Raw genomic sequence first — 17,628 nt, 5'->3', positions numbered from 1 at the left:
ATGCGACGTTGCAGCGCACCGATGCATACTGTGCAAGAGCCGCACAACGGGGGCAGCGGATGCTGTTTTTCAACGCATCCGCTGCCCCATTGTGAGGTGCGGGGAGGTGGGGGCGGAGTTCCGGCCGCGCATGCACGGTCGGAAATGCTGCAGACGACGCACCAAAGAACGTTACAAGCAACGTTTTTTGGTGGCGACTGTCTGACACAGCACAACGCAACCGTCGCACGATGGTTGCGACTTGTGGCAATGCGTCGCTAATAAGTCTATGGAGAAAAAACGCATCCTGCAAGCACTTTTGCAGGGTGCGTTTTTTCTGCAAAACGACGCATAGCGACGTGCAGTGCACGACGCTAGAGTGAAAGTAGCCTAAAATATCATTACCGGTAAGTAATCCGGCTTTTTACCCTTCGCCACGACAGCACCCCACATAAGAGATTTTCAGAGTCATTATCTGGGTGGGATTACTGTACTAAGAACAGCTCTACCAAAGGTCAGGTCAGAAGATGTAGATAGATCAAGTCTATAATGGTTGTAAAAAGTAGAAGGTGTAGACCAGGTTGCGGCCTTACATATTAAATGGATTGGTACATCTGCTTGTTCTGCCCAGGAGGAAGCCATGGCTTGTGTTGTCTGAGACCTTTCTATATAGGTCAGGATGGCTCTTCTGACATCTAAGGTGTGGAACTTATGATGTTCTGGAGTTACAGGGGAATCAAAAAAGGAAGGGAGAAAAATTTCCTGTGATCTGTGGTAGGTGGATGCCACCTTAGGGAGGTATGAGGGGTCTGTCTGGTTTTAGGACTATTCGATCTTGAAATACTATTAAGAAAGGTGGGTCTACTGATAGGGCCTGGATGTTGCTAACCCTTCTAGCTGAGGTTAGGGCTACCAATAGGGCTACTCTATATGTTAGGACATTTAGAGGTATGGAATCTAGTGGCTTAAATGGGGAGCCGGTTAAGGCCTCCAGTACTAGATTTAAATCACACGGAGGTAGACGGGGAATATGGACCGGGTTACTACGTTCACAAGACTTTATAAATCTGGAGATCCACCTATTAGCTGCTATATTGCATCCATATAGGGCTCCTAATGCTGAGACCTGAACTCTTAAGGTGTTTACTGATGACCCTAAGGGTACTGTCACACAGTGCCATTTTGATCGCTACGACGGTACGATTCGTGACGTTCTAGCGATATCCATACGATATCGCAGTGTCTGACACGCAGCAGCGATCAGGGATCCTGCTGAGAATCGTACGTCGTAGCAGATCGTATGGAACTTTCTTTCGTCGCTTGATCACCCGCTGACATCGCTGGATCGTTGTGTGTGACAGCGATCCAGCGATGTGTTCGCTTGTAACCAGGGTAAACATCAGGTAACTAAGCGCAGGGCCGCGCTTAGTAACCCGATGTTTACCGTGGTTACCAGCGTAAACGTAAAAAAACAAACAGTACATACTTACATTCCGGTGTCTGTCCTCCGGCGTCTCAGCTTCTCTGCACTGTGAGCGCCGGCAAGCCGGAAAGCGAGCACAGCGGTGACGTCACCGCTCTGCTTTCCGGCTCTGCTGCTTACACAGTGGAGAGAAGCAGAACGCCGGGGGACAGACACCGGAATGTAAGTATGTACTGTTTGTTTTTTTTACGTTTACGCTGGTAACCAGGGTAAACATCGGGTTACTAAGCGCGGCCCTGCGCTTAGTAACCCGATGTTTACCCTGGTTACCCGGGGACTTCGGCATCGCTCCAGCGCCGTGATTGCAACGTGTGACCGCAGTCTACGACACTAAAGCGATACTCATACGACGCTGCGACGTCACGGATCGTGCCGTCGTAGCGTCCAAAGTGTGACTGTGTGACAGTACCCTAATTCTCTGCCTTCTGTAAGAACTCTAGAATAGGTGTCACCGGAACTTGCTTAGTGAACGGTACTGTATAAAAGTTTAAGAATTTATTCTATACCCTACTATATATTAGGGTGGTAGATCTTTTTCTACTTAGTAAAAAACCCCTTGAACTTAATAGTTGCCTCTCAAATTCCACGCCGTCAAGTGAAGACCTTTCACTTGCGGGTGGAAAAAGGGGCCCTGGAACAGCAGTTCCTTGTCTGATGGAAGAATCCATGGGTCGCATAGACACATGGTCTGGAGGCAAGAGAACCATGGTCTTCTTGGCCAAAAGGGTGCAATGAGGATTACTCTTGCTCGTTCCCTCCTGATTTTTCTGATCACTAGTGGAATCAGAGACATCAGAGGAAAGGCGTGTGCCAGTTTGAACTTCCAAGGGTGGTGAAGAGAGTCCAACATGTCTGGATGATCCATGAAGTTCAGGGAAGCTAACCTTTTTACCTGTCTGTTGTCTCTTGTGGCAAACAGATCTATTTGTGGTATACCCCATGTTCTTGTTATCATTCTGAATATGGTTCTGTTTAAGGTCCATTCCCCTTGGCGTAACATGTTTCGACTGAGGTAGTCTGCTTTGATGTTTTCTACACCTCTGATGTGTAGGGCTGTTAGGGATGCGAGATGAGTCTCTGCTAGCTGGAAGATGTCTGCTGCTATGGTCATCAGACTTCCTGACCGTGTACCACCTTGACGGTTCACATATGCCACTGTGGTGGAATTGTCCGAGAAAACCCTTACATGTGCTCCTTGAATCTGTGGAATAAAATGATTTAAGGCATATTCTACCGCTCTTAATTCTTTCCAATTGGAAGAACATGTTAATTCTGCCTGATCCCAAGTATCTTGGACCAGACTATCCTCCATATGTGCACCCCACCCCATAGGGCTGGCGTCGGTGGTAATTATCTTAAGGTACCTTCACACGAAGCGACGCTGCAGCGATAGCGACAACGATGCCGATCGCTGCAGCGTCGCTGTTTGGTCGCTGGAGAGCTGTCACACAGACCGCTCTCCAGCGACCAACGATGCCGAGGTCCCCGGGTAACCAGGGTAAACATCGGGTTGCTAAGCGCAGGGCCGCACTTAGTAACCCGATGTTTACCCTGGTTACCAGCGTAAAAGTAAAAATAACAAACAGTACATGCTCACCTGCGCGTCCCCCGGCGTCCGCTTCCTGTACTGTGTGAGCGCCGGCCCTAACAGCAGAGCGGTGACGTCACCGCTGTGCTTTTACTTTCACTTTACGGCCGGCGCTCAGTCAGAGCAGGAAGTGGACGGCAGGGGACGCGCAGGTGAGTATGTACTGTTTGGTTTTTTTACTTTTACGCTGGTAACCAGGGTAAACATCGGGTTACTAAGCGTGGCCCTGCGCTTAGTAACCCGATATTTACCCTGGTTACCAGCGTGAAACATCGCTGGTATCGTTGCTTTTGGTGTCAAACCTGACGATACACGCCGGTCTGACGACCAAATAAAGTTCTGAACTTTATTCAACGACCAGCGATATCACAGCAGGATCCAGATCGCTGCTGCGTGTCAAACACAACGATATCGCTATCCAGGACGCTGCAACGTCACGGATCTTTGTCGTTCTCGTTGTAAAGTCGTTTCGTGTGAAGGTACCTTTAGAAGGGTCTATTATCCATGGTACACCCTTTGAAAGGGGCTCCATATCTAGCCACCAGGATAGGGATTCTATGACATCTCTGGAAAGAGTTAGTTTACTTTCCAGATGTCCTTCCTTTCCCTGAACCGACAATACTTCATACTGTAATTGACGGGTATGAAATTGAGCCCACGGCACAGCTGGAATACACGAGGATAATGATCCCAGTAAGGACATAGCTTTCCTTTGTGTCGTGTGGGTTTTCCATTGGCTCTGACACTTTTGATAGTATAGTCACTCTTTTTGACTGTGGGAGGAAGCATTTCTGACTTACGGAGTCTAGCTGGATTCCTAGAAATATTTGAACGGTTTCGGGATTCAGCCTGGACTTTTTGAAGTTGACGATCCAACTTAACTCCTGTAGGGACGAGATCGTATTAGATAATCGAATCTTACATTGAGGTATAGAATTTCCTACTACTAGAAAATCATCTAGGTAGGGTATTATCAAAGTGTCCCGTTGGCGTAGATGAGCCATCACTTCTAATATCACTTTTGTGAAGATGCGGGGAGTCATAGAAAGCCCAAAGAGCATTGCTACGTATTGAAAGTGACGAACCTGTCCTGCCAGGATAACTGCTACCCTTAGGTACTGCTGGTGTTCTGCATGTATGGGAAGATGATAGTGGGCATCTTTTAGGTCTATCCCGGCCATGACACATCTAGGGAACAAAAGCTTGATGGTAGAACTAATGGATTACATTTTAAAAGTATGATTACGCAAAAAAGAATTTAATTTTTTGAGATTTATGATGGTTCTGAATGAACCATCTGGCTTATTGATCAAGAATAATGGGGAATAGAACGCTGTCCCTTCTTGATCCTGGGGAACCTCTATTAGGACTCTGTTAGATAGAGATAGGATCTCTGATTCCAGAGCCCTTTGTTGTTCCCGTCCTTTTGGTGATGTTACTACAAAAGGATCCCAAGGGATTCGATCAAACTCCAATTTTAAACCGTATTGTATAATGTCCAGAATCCATTGGCTAGATGTTATTTGTTCCCATTTGGGAAAGAAAAACTTTTAATCTGCCACCCACTTCATGGTCAGCGGTATCTGTTACGCTCTGGATTATAGGATCCGCTAAACAAAGCACCTTTTTGTTTTAGATCTTTCATCTCCCATCGCTCCCTTTGCTCAAACGGTTTGTTTCTGGTAAAGGGGCGTCTTCTGAAGGCTCTCCTGTAAGATGGAAGAGATTGATTAGGGAAGCCTTTCTTTCTCCCGCTTTATTCAGGAGTTCATCCAATGTTTTCCCAAAAAGGAACTCCCCCTGGCAGGGGATCTCACAAAGTTTTGCTTTTGCCTGTGCGTCCCTTTTCCAGTTTTTTAACCACAGTGCTCGCCGGGCTGTGTTCACTAGGCTGGCTGATCTGGCTGCTAGGCGTAGCGAATCCACAGAGGCATCTGCCAGGAATGCTATCGCTTCTTTAGAGGGATTTTCGGCAAGATTAATTCCCTCAAAGTTCTACCTCTAATTTGTTCCTCCAGCTGTTCCATCCACATTAGAAGTGACCTTGCAGTGCAGGTACTAGATATAGCTGGCCTGAATGCCCCTGTGTTAGCCTCCCACGATCTTTTTAGTAAGGCTTCTGCTTTACGGTCAAACGGGTCTGTCAGGACCCCTGAATCCTCAACCGGTAAGACCGATTTTTTTTTTTTTTTAGACGTGGAAGCGACTGCGGCATCAACCTTTGGCACTTTTGACCAGGAATTTAGTTCCTCATCGCTGAAGGGATAGCATCTCTTAGAGGATGATGGTAGGAAACCTCTTGTATTTTGCTTATCCCATTCTTTTTTAATTAGGTCCTTAATAGTGGGTATAACGGGGAAGGATCTACGTTTTTTCTGTCCTAACCCCGCAAAAATGATGTCTTGAGCCGATTTTTTTCCCTTTCTCGTCTGGGCACCTCACTGTGCTCCTGACAGATTTTACTAAGTTGTCTATACTGCTGTTAGGTAGACAAAGCCCCCCTTCATTCTCGGATGAACTCGGCTGGGATCCAGATTCGTCTGAGGATCTATGTACATCCTCTGATTCTGAGCTTGCTGGAGATTGGGACCTGCTTGGTTGGCGGGTACTGGTGCTACTTGTATGCGCCAAACCCTGCATTTCTTCCCGGGTTATGGCGCTAACATCAGACGGAGTCATTATATTCTCCTGCTGTAAGGTTAGCATGATACATTCTGAGCATAACCTTTTAGTATAAGAATCCGGACGGGGCTGCGTACATAAGGCACATTCCTTGTGCTTGGACTTGTGTGTCCATTTCTTAGTCTAGAGGAAGGGGATACAGGAGGAACATATATCAGCATATAGGAAGAGGCTTTTTTAAAAACTCACCCAGTGAAGCTGACAGGTACCGGTTCTGGAGGCGGATTTTTTGGCAAGTGATCCTTCTGTTTGGTGGTAGATCGTTTCTCTGGAGGCCGACCACCACTCTTAGTGCTGCTCCTAGTGCTTCTCTCCTTACTGGGAGAACGCTGCTCTGCTGCAGGCTAGTGCGCTTCGACGGCCAGTGAAGCAATACTCACACACACCGGTCCGACGCCAGCGCCGCTTTTTAAATCTGGCGCCGAATCTCCTGCCTCACCGGACCTAACCCGGAAGTGCTCCGGTGACTTCCGGGTTAGACCCGCCGCTCTCTCACCATGCGGCGGCTGGAGATATTAAGCCGGCCGCTGCAGCGCGTGTGTCCTCATGGAGCCGGGCGGACCAGCGGTGACCGGACCATGGATTGCTGACAGACGAGGGGGAAGGCTGCAAGCAGGGGCTCCCCGCCGCTGCTTCTGGAACCGCAGCCCCTGCCGTTCCCACAGAAACCGACGCAGGCGGGTGCATGGCCCAGGCATCCTCTTGGACTTCAGGTACTTCGGATTCCTATAGGAACAGGAAACCTAAACTGAGGAGGACAGGGGACCGCCTCCTTTCATTCTGTAGATTTCCTGTTCCTATGGGCGGATCCCTCTCTCGTTGGGTGCTGTCGTGGCGAAGGGTAAAAAAGTTGTTTTATCACTTTTACACGGTGATAGGCATAAAAAATTCCTGAATTGCTTTTCTTTTTTTTTTCTTCATTTTGTCTCCCAAAGATGGGAATAGAGGGTGAACAAAAAATGTCATGTGCCCAAAAATGTTAACAATAAAAACATTGACTCGTCCTGAAAATAAAACAAGACCTCACATTAATTTGTATTTAAGTCCCTGGGTGGTTTATTGCTTCATAAAGCCAAAATAGTAACACAAAACAGGCTTTCTGGCACAAATGAAAATAAAAAGTCCATACAAAGTCTTTATGGCTCCAGCCTTCTGGGACAAACACACAGAATCTCTCACCTGAGCTTTAGCTTGGAGGTTTCCTCCAAACAGATCAGGTAGAAAAAAAAACACAAACTGTGGCTGGACAACTCCCTACAACCATACCCTTAAGATGGAGATATGATGAGTTGGCATCCCACCCATGTCTTACACCTACTCACAACAAAACCCAGACTCTGGTAATGACTGGTTTACTCTCAGCACATATCCTGTGTGACATGAAACCCATGAGTTTCCCTCCAGCCTGATAACCTTTGTGACACCCATCTCCCCTCAAATACGGCACCACTGACCTTATCACAACTTACACAGAAATAGTACAAGATAACCAGTTTTATTGCAAAATGCAGTAAAATTGTTATATCAAACTGTGTATAATAACAAATACATTTAATGAATAACAAATTTAAGGAACACTCAAGGGAAAAAAACCCATGTTTAACTTAAGGTCTGTGTGACATAACCCAACAATTAATACCTTTATCCCCTTTACGATGTATGACTGATAGCACATCATGAACTAGTGTCAGTTCCCGCACTGTGATGTGCTATGTCCGCCATGAATTAAAACACTGTAAACACGCAGTGACAGCGCCGTGCTGACAGTGGTTTCTGACAGCTGAGCGGCATGGGCAGAGATGCAGTGACCCATTTAATTGGTCCACACACTCGGATTGCTGCAATCGGTCAGTCAATCTGACTGACCAATTGCAGCATGACTGTGCGGGAGGTGCTGAAATATCACCTCCTGCCTGATCACAGCAGGAGCTCGGCATGCCTAACATGCGAGCTCCTGCAGCATCAGCCAGTGATGATGCCTGCACAGCTGCTGGTTAACTCTCCAGATGCCATGATTGAGAGTGAATGTGAAGGTTGTGAGATGGAGTTGTGTGCCATCTCACCCCCATCAGCATCCGGTGCCAAAATCACGGGGAACTGATGGTTGACGTGGCAGACAGGTCAAGCAATGACTTCCTGGTGTGCCTGTTACGGTGAGCCATGGCAAGGGTGTACTGGGCAATCTGCCTGTGTAATATCAGATCTCTTGCATAGCAGTGCTGGTGCATTGCAATGCATAAGACCAGTGGTCAGAATAATAAAAGTTAAAGTCCCTTAGGGGGACTAAGAAAAACAAGTTAAGCAATACAAATTCCGTCTATATTACTCTCTTGATGCCGAAAAGGTATTTGACCAAATTAATTGGGATTATATGGTAGCCACTCAAAAAAAATTCTGAATTCGTGAACAAATCTTGAAATCTATTATGGCCTTATACTCTGCAAAAGTCCAAGTGTATAATATATTATCGAACTCATTTTCCATCCACAACAGGATGTGGCAAGGTTGCCCATTATCTCCACTCTAATTCGACCTAATCATGGAACTTTTGCCGAAACCATTAGAGCAAATTACTTAATAAAGGGAATACCATTTAACTTTAGGCTAAGTGGTAAAGATTAGCACGTCATCCACGAATAGACTTATTTTATGTTGCCTAAAGTTAAATGGTATTCCCTTTATTAAGTAATTGATCTACCAAATCTACATGCCCACTCAGAGGCTAATATCATAATGCGGAGCAGGAAATGGCTTAAGGATGAAGCCAAAACCAGCTGCGCAGAAATGGAAAAGTCTTATAATGGGAATTCTCCCTTAGAAACTCTTATTGTTGTGAGTTTTTTTTTACTAGACCAATCCCTCCCTCTACCAGAGAATATACTAATAAAATCTACACTTATGACCTGGAGGAAATTATATAACATTTCTTACAGCAACCAAATTAGCTACCCATTAGAAAAAACTTTATTTCTCCAGTCACCTTTCACGACAGCAGTATCGGAGGATGTCTCCCCGCCCTAATAGGGAACAGGAAACAGAGGTTAAATACCCCTCCCCTTCCTGCAACCACCAGTGTTTTTCCTGTCCCCTATGGGGCATGAAGAGGTTCTCTGATAGTGCTGCCGTGGCCGGCGATCGGGAGCGCTGTTACCTTGAAGCCGGGCAGTTGAGGTCGGGGGCTCCGCTCTCCTCCTTTAGACTGCTCCCATCTCCGCGTCCACCGCGTGACTTGGGACCTTCACCCGCCCTACCTGCGCCTTTTTCGGGAGGCAAAGCAGGGCGGTGTAGTGCTCCAGGGTCCTCCTGCAGCTCCCCGACTTCCTCCTTCCTCCATGCTGATGGTGGTGTGCGCGCATCGGAAGTGACGCGCACCTGAACTTCTGGTTTCCTCGGTCCCATACGCTGCAGTTCCCGCGCGCGCCGGCCGGTGTCCCTGCCCCTAGGACATCCAGCGGCAGCCATGACGGGCGTCTCTGACCCCCCCCCCCCACGGACCCTAACGAGGAGGAGGAGCGCCAAATTCGCTGGGAGCCTCGGTAAAGTATTCCTGGCTGTGGAAGCCTCCAGGTAAGACCTTCTGTCTGTGACCCTCTCTATCTGGACCACTTACCATATGGACGGCGACAAACCCCTACATTCTGCTCCTGCGGAGCCCAGCGTGCACCCCCCTACTGTAAGTAGTGGGATGGTGTCCCTTGCTGTCCATTTAAATTTAAGTGACTTAGTCCTCCTTTCTCATTTTAGGGAGACAAGGTCCCTGCCCCTAGGAAAGATAAGATGCCCAGCCGCAAGTGTGCTGCATGTGCGTCCAAGCTTCCCTCCGCATATAAAAAGAAGCTCTGCCAACCATGCACAGATGAAGTTCTGCGTAGTGAACAGCCCTCACTCATGGACAGCATCAGAACCCTCATCAGACAAGAGGTTCAGTCCTCCATGGCGGCCTTTTCTCAGACCCCAACACCGCAGCCTCCCCCTCCTAAGAAAAGGAAGATGGCCCCTGTAGTTTCTGACTCTGACTCAGGCGAGATACATACCTCGGGTTCAGAGGACATTTGCAAGAATGAAGGTTCTACTTCTGCTCCCAAATCTGACAATAAAAAATATCTATTTTCCTCCGAGCATATGGAAGAGTTAGTTTCCTTGGTGAGGGGTAGAAGAGGAGGTAGAGGGCCATTCCGTACAGGATGACATGTTTGGGGGTTTGAAACCTAAGACTGTGAAGGGATTCCCCATACACGAAAATATTGAAAACCTTATCCTCCATGAGTGGGGCCTACCGGAAAAGGGGTTAAACGTCCCATCGGAGTTTAAGAATCGTTTCCCCCTTGAGGGAGACTGTTCTCTATTGGAAATGCCCAAAGTAGATGTACAAGTGTCAAGGGTAACCAAAAAAACGGCCCTACCCTTTGAAGATTCCTCTCAGCTGAAAGATCCCATGGATCGGAAAACAGAGCTTATTGAGGAAATCTTGGGACACTTCAACTAATTTACTGAGATCTAACGTGGCCTCAACATGTGTAGCCAGATCCTTGTTTCTCTGGCTGCGTACATTAGAGAATCACCTTGTACAAGGTATGTCTAGGGAAGAGATTCTTAATTCTCTCCCACTGCTTCAGAAGGCGACTGGATTCCTCTCGGACGCCTCCGCAGAATCAGTACGAGTAGCCGCTAGATCCGCTGTCCTCACTAATTCGGCTAGAAGGGCCTTGTGGCTTAAATCCTGGGGAGGCGATATTACCTAAAAGTCCAAGCTTTGTGGTATTCCCTTCCAAGGTCATTATGTATTTGGGCCAGTCCTGGATGAAATCTTGGACAAAGCCTCAGATAAAAAGAAAGTCCTTCCGGAACAAAAGAACCCTAGGAAGCGTTTTTTTCGGTCCCCCCGTGACCAAGCTCCCCAACAAAATTACAGGGGTAAGGGCAAATCGGGATGGTGGAGTTATCCCAAGGGAGGTAAAACCAGAAATATTCTGGTTCCCCAACCTCAGCAGACCTCTGAGAAGCAATGACTGCTCTCCGGTCGGAGGTCGACTCTCTGGTTTCCTCTCCCAATGGCAGACGATCACCACGGATCAGTGGGTCCTGCGTACAGGGCCGTATTTAGAGTTTCTGCTGCCCTAGGTACTTTTAGTGCTGCCTCCCCCTTTGGTGAGTATGACACTATCGGTGACTTTGACAAGAATCGCTGATGTGAAAGTCGCCTTTTGCAGCAGATCGGGCAGTTTTTCTGCATCTGCCGCGTAACGGATCACTTACGGCAACACTGTGTTTGGCCTCATTCATTCCCTATGGGTTTTGCAGCACTTGCCATGATCTGGCAAATGCAGTACCATACCTCCCAACTTTTGAAGAAGGGAAGGAGATATAAAGTTTGCGGCGCACGTAGTGCGCTGCGGCAAATTTTAGGCCACGCCTCTGACCACACCCATTTCACAACTAGTCACACCCATATCCACGTCCCAACCACAGCCATTTAGCACTGCTGATCACACTGTTTTATATAGAATAATTATAAACAAAAAAAATGGCCACAGTGCTCCATACTGTATAATGGCCAGACATGATGCTCCATACTGTATAATGGCCACACACAGTTCTCCATACTGTATAATGGCCACACATGATGCTCCATACTGTATATTGGCCACACATGATGCTCCATACTGTATAATGGCCCCACATGATGCTCAATACTGTATAATGGCCACACATGATGCTCAATACTGTATAACGGCCACCATACATGATGCTCCATACTGTATAATGGCCACACATGATGCTCAATACTGTATAATGGCCACACATGATGCTCCATAGTGTATAATGGCCACACATGATGCTCCATAATGTATAATGGCCACACATGATGCTCCATACTGTATAATAGCCACACATAGTGCTCCATACTGTATAATGGCCACACATAGTGCTCCATACTGTATAATGGCCACACACAGTTCTCCATACTGTATAATGATCCCACGTGATGCTCAATACTGTATAATGGCCACACATGATTCTCCATACTGTATAATGGCCATTGGCCACACATGATGCTCCATACTGTATAACGGCCACACATGATGCTCCATACTGTATAATGGCCATTGACCACACATGATGCTCCATACTGTATAACGGCCACACATGATGCTCCATACTGTATAATGGCCATTGGCCACACATGATGCTCCATACTGTATAACGGCCACGAATGCTGCTCAATACTGTATAATGGCCACACAGTTCTTCATACTGTATAATGATCCCACATGATGCTTAATACTGTATAATGACCCCCCCTCCTGTATGCATGGCTCATATTCCCCCCCTGTATGCATGGCTCATATTCCCCCTCCTGTATGCATGGCTCATATTCCCCCTCCTGTATGCATGGCTCATATTTCCCCCTCCTGTATGCCCCTGTATGCATAGCTCATATTTCCCCTCCTGTACGCATGTCTCATATTCCCCCCCTGTACGCATGGCTCATATTTCCCCCCTGTACCCATGGCTCATATTTTCCCCCCCTGTACGCATGGCTCATATTTTCCCCCCTGTACGCATGGCTCATATTTCCCCCCCTGTACGCATGGCTCATATTTCCCCCCTGTATGCATGGCTCATATTTCCCCCTCCTGTATGCATGGCTCATATTTCCCCCTCCTGTATGCATGGCTCATATTTCCCCCTCCTGTATGCATGGCTCATATTTTCCCCCCTGTACGCATGGCTCATATTTCCCCCTCCTGTACGCATGGCTCATATTTCCCCCTCTTGTATGCATGGCTCATATTTCCCCCCTGTACGCATGGCTCATATTTCCCCCTCCTGTATGCATGGCTCATATTTCCCCCTCCTGTATGCATGGCTCATATTTCCCCCTCCTGTATGCATGGCTCATATTTCCCCCTCCTGTATGCATGGCTCATATTTCCCACTCCTGTATGCATGGCTCATATTTCCCCCTCCTGTATGCATGGCTCATATTTCCTCCCCGTACGCATGGCTCATATTTCCCCCTCCTGTATGCATGGCTCATATTTCCCCCTCCTGTATGCATGGCTCATATTTCCCCCTCCTGTATGCATGGCTCATATTTCCCCCTCCTGTATGCATGGCTCATATTTCCCCCTCCTGTATGCATGGCTCATCTCTCCACCCCACCCCCCGCTCCCATCTTGAATGGCGCGGCTTACCGTCCTCCTTCATCCCCCTCCCCATCCCTCATACTTACCTGTTCCTCACCGCCCGGCCGTGCCGACATCCCTTTGGTTCTGTCCCGACTCCCGGTGCAGCAACTTCTTCCTGAGTGAACGGTCATGTGGTACCGCTCATTAAGGTCATGAATATGCGCATATTCATGACCTTAATGAGCGGTACCACGTGACCGCTCATTCAGGAGCGCTGCAGAAGCCGAGACTAGGCATCGCTGGAGCAGGGTGAGTATCGTCTTCAAGGAGGGTGGGTGGGAGGCGGGCAGGCGGCCGGGGGGAAAAGGCAGGGGGGAAGGCGGGGGGGCGGGGTCAGTCGGGAGGTGACCCAGCTTTTATTAGAAAAAAAAACCTTGCTCAGGTGCCGCCCCCTGCATTGTCCCCGCCCTAGGCACGTGCCCTCACGTGCCCAGTGGCAAGTACGGCCCTGCCTGCGTACCATACGGGAGGGCCTAAGATTAGAATTCGAGAGTCCTCCTCCTCACCGTCTAACCATCACTTCTCTACAGTCTCCAGGACTTCGAGAATCTCTGATGCTGGATATTCTAAGCCTGCTTCAAGCAGAGGTGATTTCCCATGTACCACATCGGGAAATAGGAGAAGGTCACTATTCCCACCGTTTTCTGGTGAAAAAACCCTCTGGAAAACACCGTATCATCATAAACCTGAAACCTCTAAATCAGATAATAAAATAAATGGAATCGATCAGATCAGCAATCCCGCTGATTGGTCAGGACTGGGTAATGGCGACATTGGATCTAAGAGACGCATACTACCATGTGCCAATACATCCAGACCACAGGAGGTTCCTCAGGTTTGCAATTTCCCAAAACAAGCGGGTCAGCCATTACCAATTCAATGTCCTTCCTTTCGGAGTCTCGTCTGCTCCACGAGTCTTCACCAAGATCATGTCAGAAGCGGTAATCTTTTTTCATCTGTGTCATTCCATACTTGGACGACTTTCTCATCATCGCCCCATCTGCTTCGCGCCTCAATCAGGACGTGACGAAGGTCCTCGATATCCTAAGGTCACTCGGGTGGATCCCGTATTTGGCAAAATCAGATCTCCGGCCATCTCCACGGAAGAAATTCCTAGGAGTTCTTCTGGACTCAGAAAAGAGGATGTCCTTTCTACCCAACGACCGTCGGATCGATCTTGTCCACAGGATCTCCAGGTTCAGAAGGCAAAAAACCCCGACTCTAAGAGACTCTATGTCAATCCTGGGTTCATTAACATCATGCTTCCAGGCAGTCTCCTGGGCCCAAGCCCATACGAGAATCCTTCAATCTCACATCCTGACGTATTCAAGAGGACGCCGGATGGCTTTAACCAGGAAGATTCCCCTTCCCACTCGTGTGAGATCCTCCCTCTCATGGTGGCTGAACTCCCAAAACCTACATCGGGGAGTCAGCTGGGATCAGAATACTCACAACAGACGCAAGCCAGAGAGGTTGGGGCGCCGTGATCGAAGGCTCCCACTTTCAGGGGTTGTGCCCCCCAGATGTAAGACACAGCGCCTCAAATCTGAGGGAATTGAAAGCAGTGGAGGAGGCGCTAAGAGCCGCATCTGTCCTCATTCAAGGTCACCATGTACGAGTGATGTCCGACAACATGACCACTGTGGCCTATCTCCGGCACCAAGGGGGCATAAGACACTCGAGCCTAAAGTTAACTGCTGGAAGGATTTTTTCCTGGGCGGAGAATCACCTTCTGTTCATCTCCGCAGTACATATAAAGGGATTGGACAATTCCCAGGCGGATTACCTCAGCAGGAGGGACTTCCATCCAGGAGAGTGGTCTCTAAACCAGGATGTATTCCTATCCTTGGTCCGGAGGTGGGAGAACTCCCAATGTGGACCTGTTCGCCAACAATCGGAATACAAAATCAAACACCTTCTTCTCCCTGACCTCCTCAAATGAGGCGCAGGGATTGGACGCTTTCTCCCACCCCTGGGAGTTTGCCCTGGCATATGCCTTCCTGCCAATCCCATTGCTACCCAAAACACTACAGAAGATCCGGATAGATCAAGTTACGATTCTGGTAGCCCCATTGTGGCCAGGGAGAAGCTGGTTCAGCGCATTAACAGGCATGTGTCTAGAAGGCCCGATTCTGCTTCCCCAAAGACGCAACCTTCTTCAACAGGGTCCCCTGCTTCATCCGGACCTACACAAGCTGAAGCTGGCAGCCTGGTTACTGAAGCTGAGATCCTGAAAGCCAGAGGACTCTCACAGGACGTGATTGAAACCCTACAAAAAAGTAGGAAGCCAATAACTAACGCCATTTATGGCAAAATATGGAAAAAATTCTCATCATGGTGTTCCCCGAACAAACCAGATCCATTCAACCCAAATATTGCACAGATCCTTCAATACCTCCAGAAGGGCTTGGAACTGGGGCTTTCACCTAGTACCCTAAAGGTTCCCGTGTCAGCTCTTGGGTCTTTCTTCGACCAAGATCTAGCAAACCACCGGTGGATCAAACGATTCATAACATCGGCAACTAGAATCCGTCCGAGACTTCACGTCCACACCCCTCCTTGGGACTTGAACCTTGTTTTAAAAGGTCTGACCGAGGACCCCTTTGAACTCCTTTCAGCCTCCAGCTTAAAAATCCTGACCCTTAAAACCGTCTTCCTGGTAGCTATCACTACCGCCAGGCGTATAGGAGAACTACCGGCCTTGTCAGTCCAGGAGCCATTCCTGACCATAACCATGGATAGTATAATCCTCAAATTAGACCCTTCCTTTATGCCTAAGGTAGTTTCAGACTTCCACAGAAATCAAAACATCATTTTACCCTCATTCTGTCCAAATCCCTCTAATCCAAAAGAAGAGGCTTTTCACACCCTGGACGTCCGCAGAGTGGTCCTGTTCTACCTCCAACAGACAGACAGTTGGAGGTTGGACCAAAACCTGTTCGTCCAGTGGTCAGGACGAAATAAGGGCAAGAAAGCAGCCAAAAGCACAATCGCTAATTGGATTAAACAAGCAATTAGTCTTGCATACTCATCCCAGAAGCTTGCACCTCCAGCTTCACTAAAGGTACCGTCACACTAGGCGATATCGCCAGCGATCCGTGACGTTGCAGCGACCTGGATAGCGATATCGCTGTATTTGACACGCAGCAGCGATCTGGATCCCGCTGTGAAATTGCTGGTCGCTGCTAGAAGGTCTGCACATTATTTGGTCGCTAGGTCGCCGTGTATCGCCGTGTTTGACAGCAAAAGCAAGGATACCAGCGATATTTTACACTGGTAACCAGGGTAAACATCGGGTTACTAAGCGCAGAGCCGCGCTTAGTAACCCGATGTTTACCCTGGTTACCAGCGTAAAAGTTAAAAAAACAAACAGCACATACTCACCAGCGCGTCCCCCAGCCTCTGCTTCCTGACACTGACTGAGCGCCGGCCCTAAACTGAAAGTGAAAGCACAGCGGTGACGTCACCGCTGTGCTATTAGGGCCGGAGCTCAGTCAGTGTCAGGAAGCAGAGGCTGGGGGACGCGCTGGTGAGTATGTGCTGTTTGTTTTTTTAACTTTTACGCTGGTAACCAGGGTAAACATCGGGTTACTAAGCGCGGCCCTGCGCTTAGCAACCCGATGCTTACCCTGGTTACCCGGGGACCTCGGCATCGTTGGTCGCTGGAGAGCGGTCTGTGTGACAGCTCTCCAGCGACCAAACAGCGACGCTGCAGCGATCGGCATCGCTGTCGCTATCGCTGCAGCGTCGCTTAATGTGACGGTACCTTAAGGCTATGTGCACACGGTCAGTATTTTTCACGTATTTTTCGCTATAAAAACGTGATAAAAACATGAAAAAAACGCTTACATATGGTTCCCAATCGTTTCTATGTATTCCGCAAAACTTGTGCAAATGTTGCGATTTTTTCCGCTGATTTCCCGCCCACATAGGCTTGCATTGAAATGCTAGAAATCCGCAAACATATAAAAATTTGCGGATTTCTAGCATTATTTTTGCAGTAAAAATGGGGTAAAACAGGAAGTGACAACACAATGTCCATCCCATAATGGCTATCCCATCATGTCATGCATGCGCATCCCATAATCCAGGAAGAGGAAACTCCCAGATCATACCAGTCTTCCTGTATTATGGCTGCCGACATGGAGTGGTATGATCGGATGAGCCTGGATGTGCTGCAGATGATAAGTGTGGTTAGTGTGTGTGTGTGTGTGTGTGTGTGTGTGTGATATGATATATATGTGTGTATGTGTGTGTTTGTGTTCGGACATAGGCCGATGAGACTACTACTCCCATCGGCCTATGTCTGTTCCCTCCAAGTCGTGGCAGCAGGCTCAGCTTGATGGGAGCAGTATTTCCCATCGAACTGTCCCTGCTGTTATTTACGTCCACAAATTTTGTTGTGGCCCCTCCCCCTAAATTTCCTAATAAAATCCGCCTTAATTTTTCCCAAAAAATGTCCCCTAAAATAATAGTCATTGGTGACCAGTGCTCATGGGCCCATGCTAAATTGCCCCTTAATACAGCATTAACCCCTTAAGCCCCGAGGGTGGTTTGCACGTTAATGACCGGGCCAATTTTTACAATTCTGACCACTGTCCCTTTATGAGGTTATAACTCTGGAACACTTCAACGGATCTTGGCGATTCTGACTTTGTTTTCTCATGACATATTGTACTTCATGATAGTGGTAAAATTTATTT

This window comes from Ranitomeya variabilis, chromosome 3, assembly GCF_051348905.1.
Source record: "Ranitomeya variabilis isolate aRanVar5 chromosome 3, aRanVar5.hap1, whole genome shotgun sequence".
Lineage (NCBI taxonomy): Eukaryota > Metazoa > Chordata > Amphibia > Anura > Dendrobatidae > Ranitomeya > Ranitomeya variabilis.
This window is presented reverse-complemented; position numbering follows the sequence as displayed.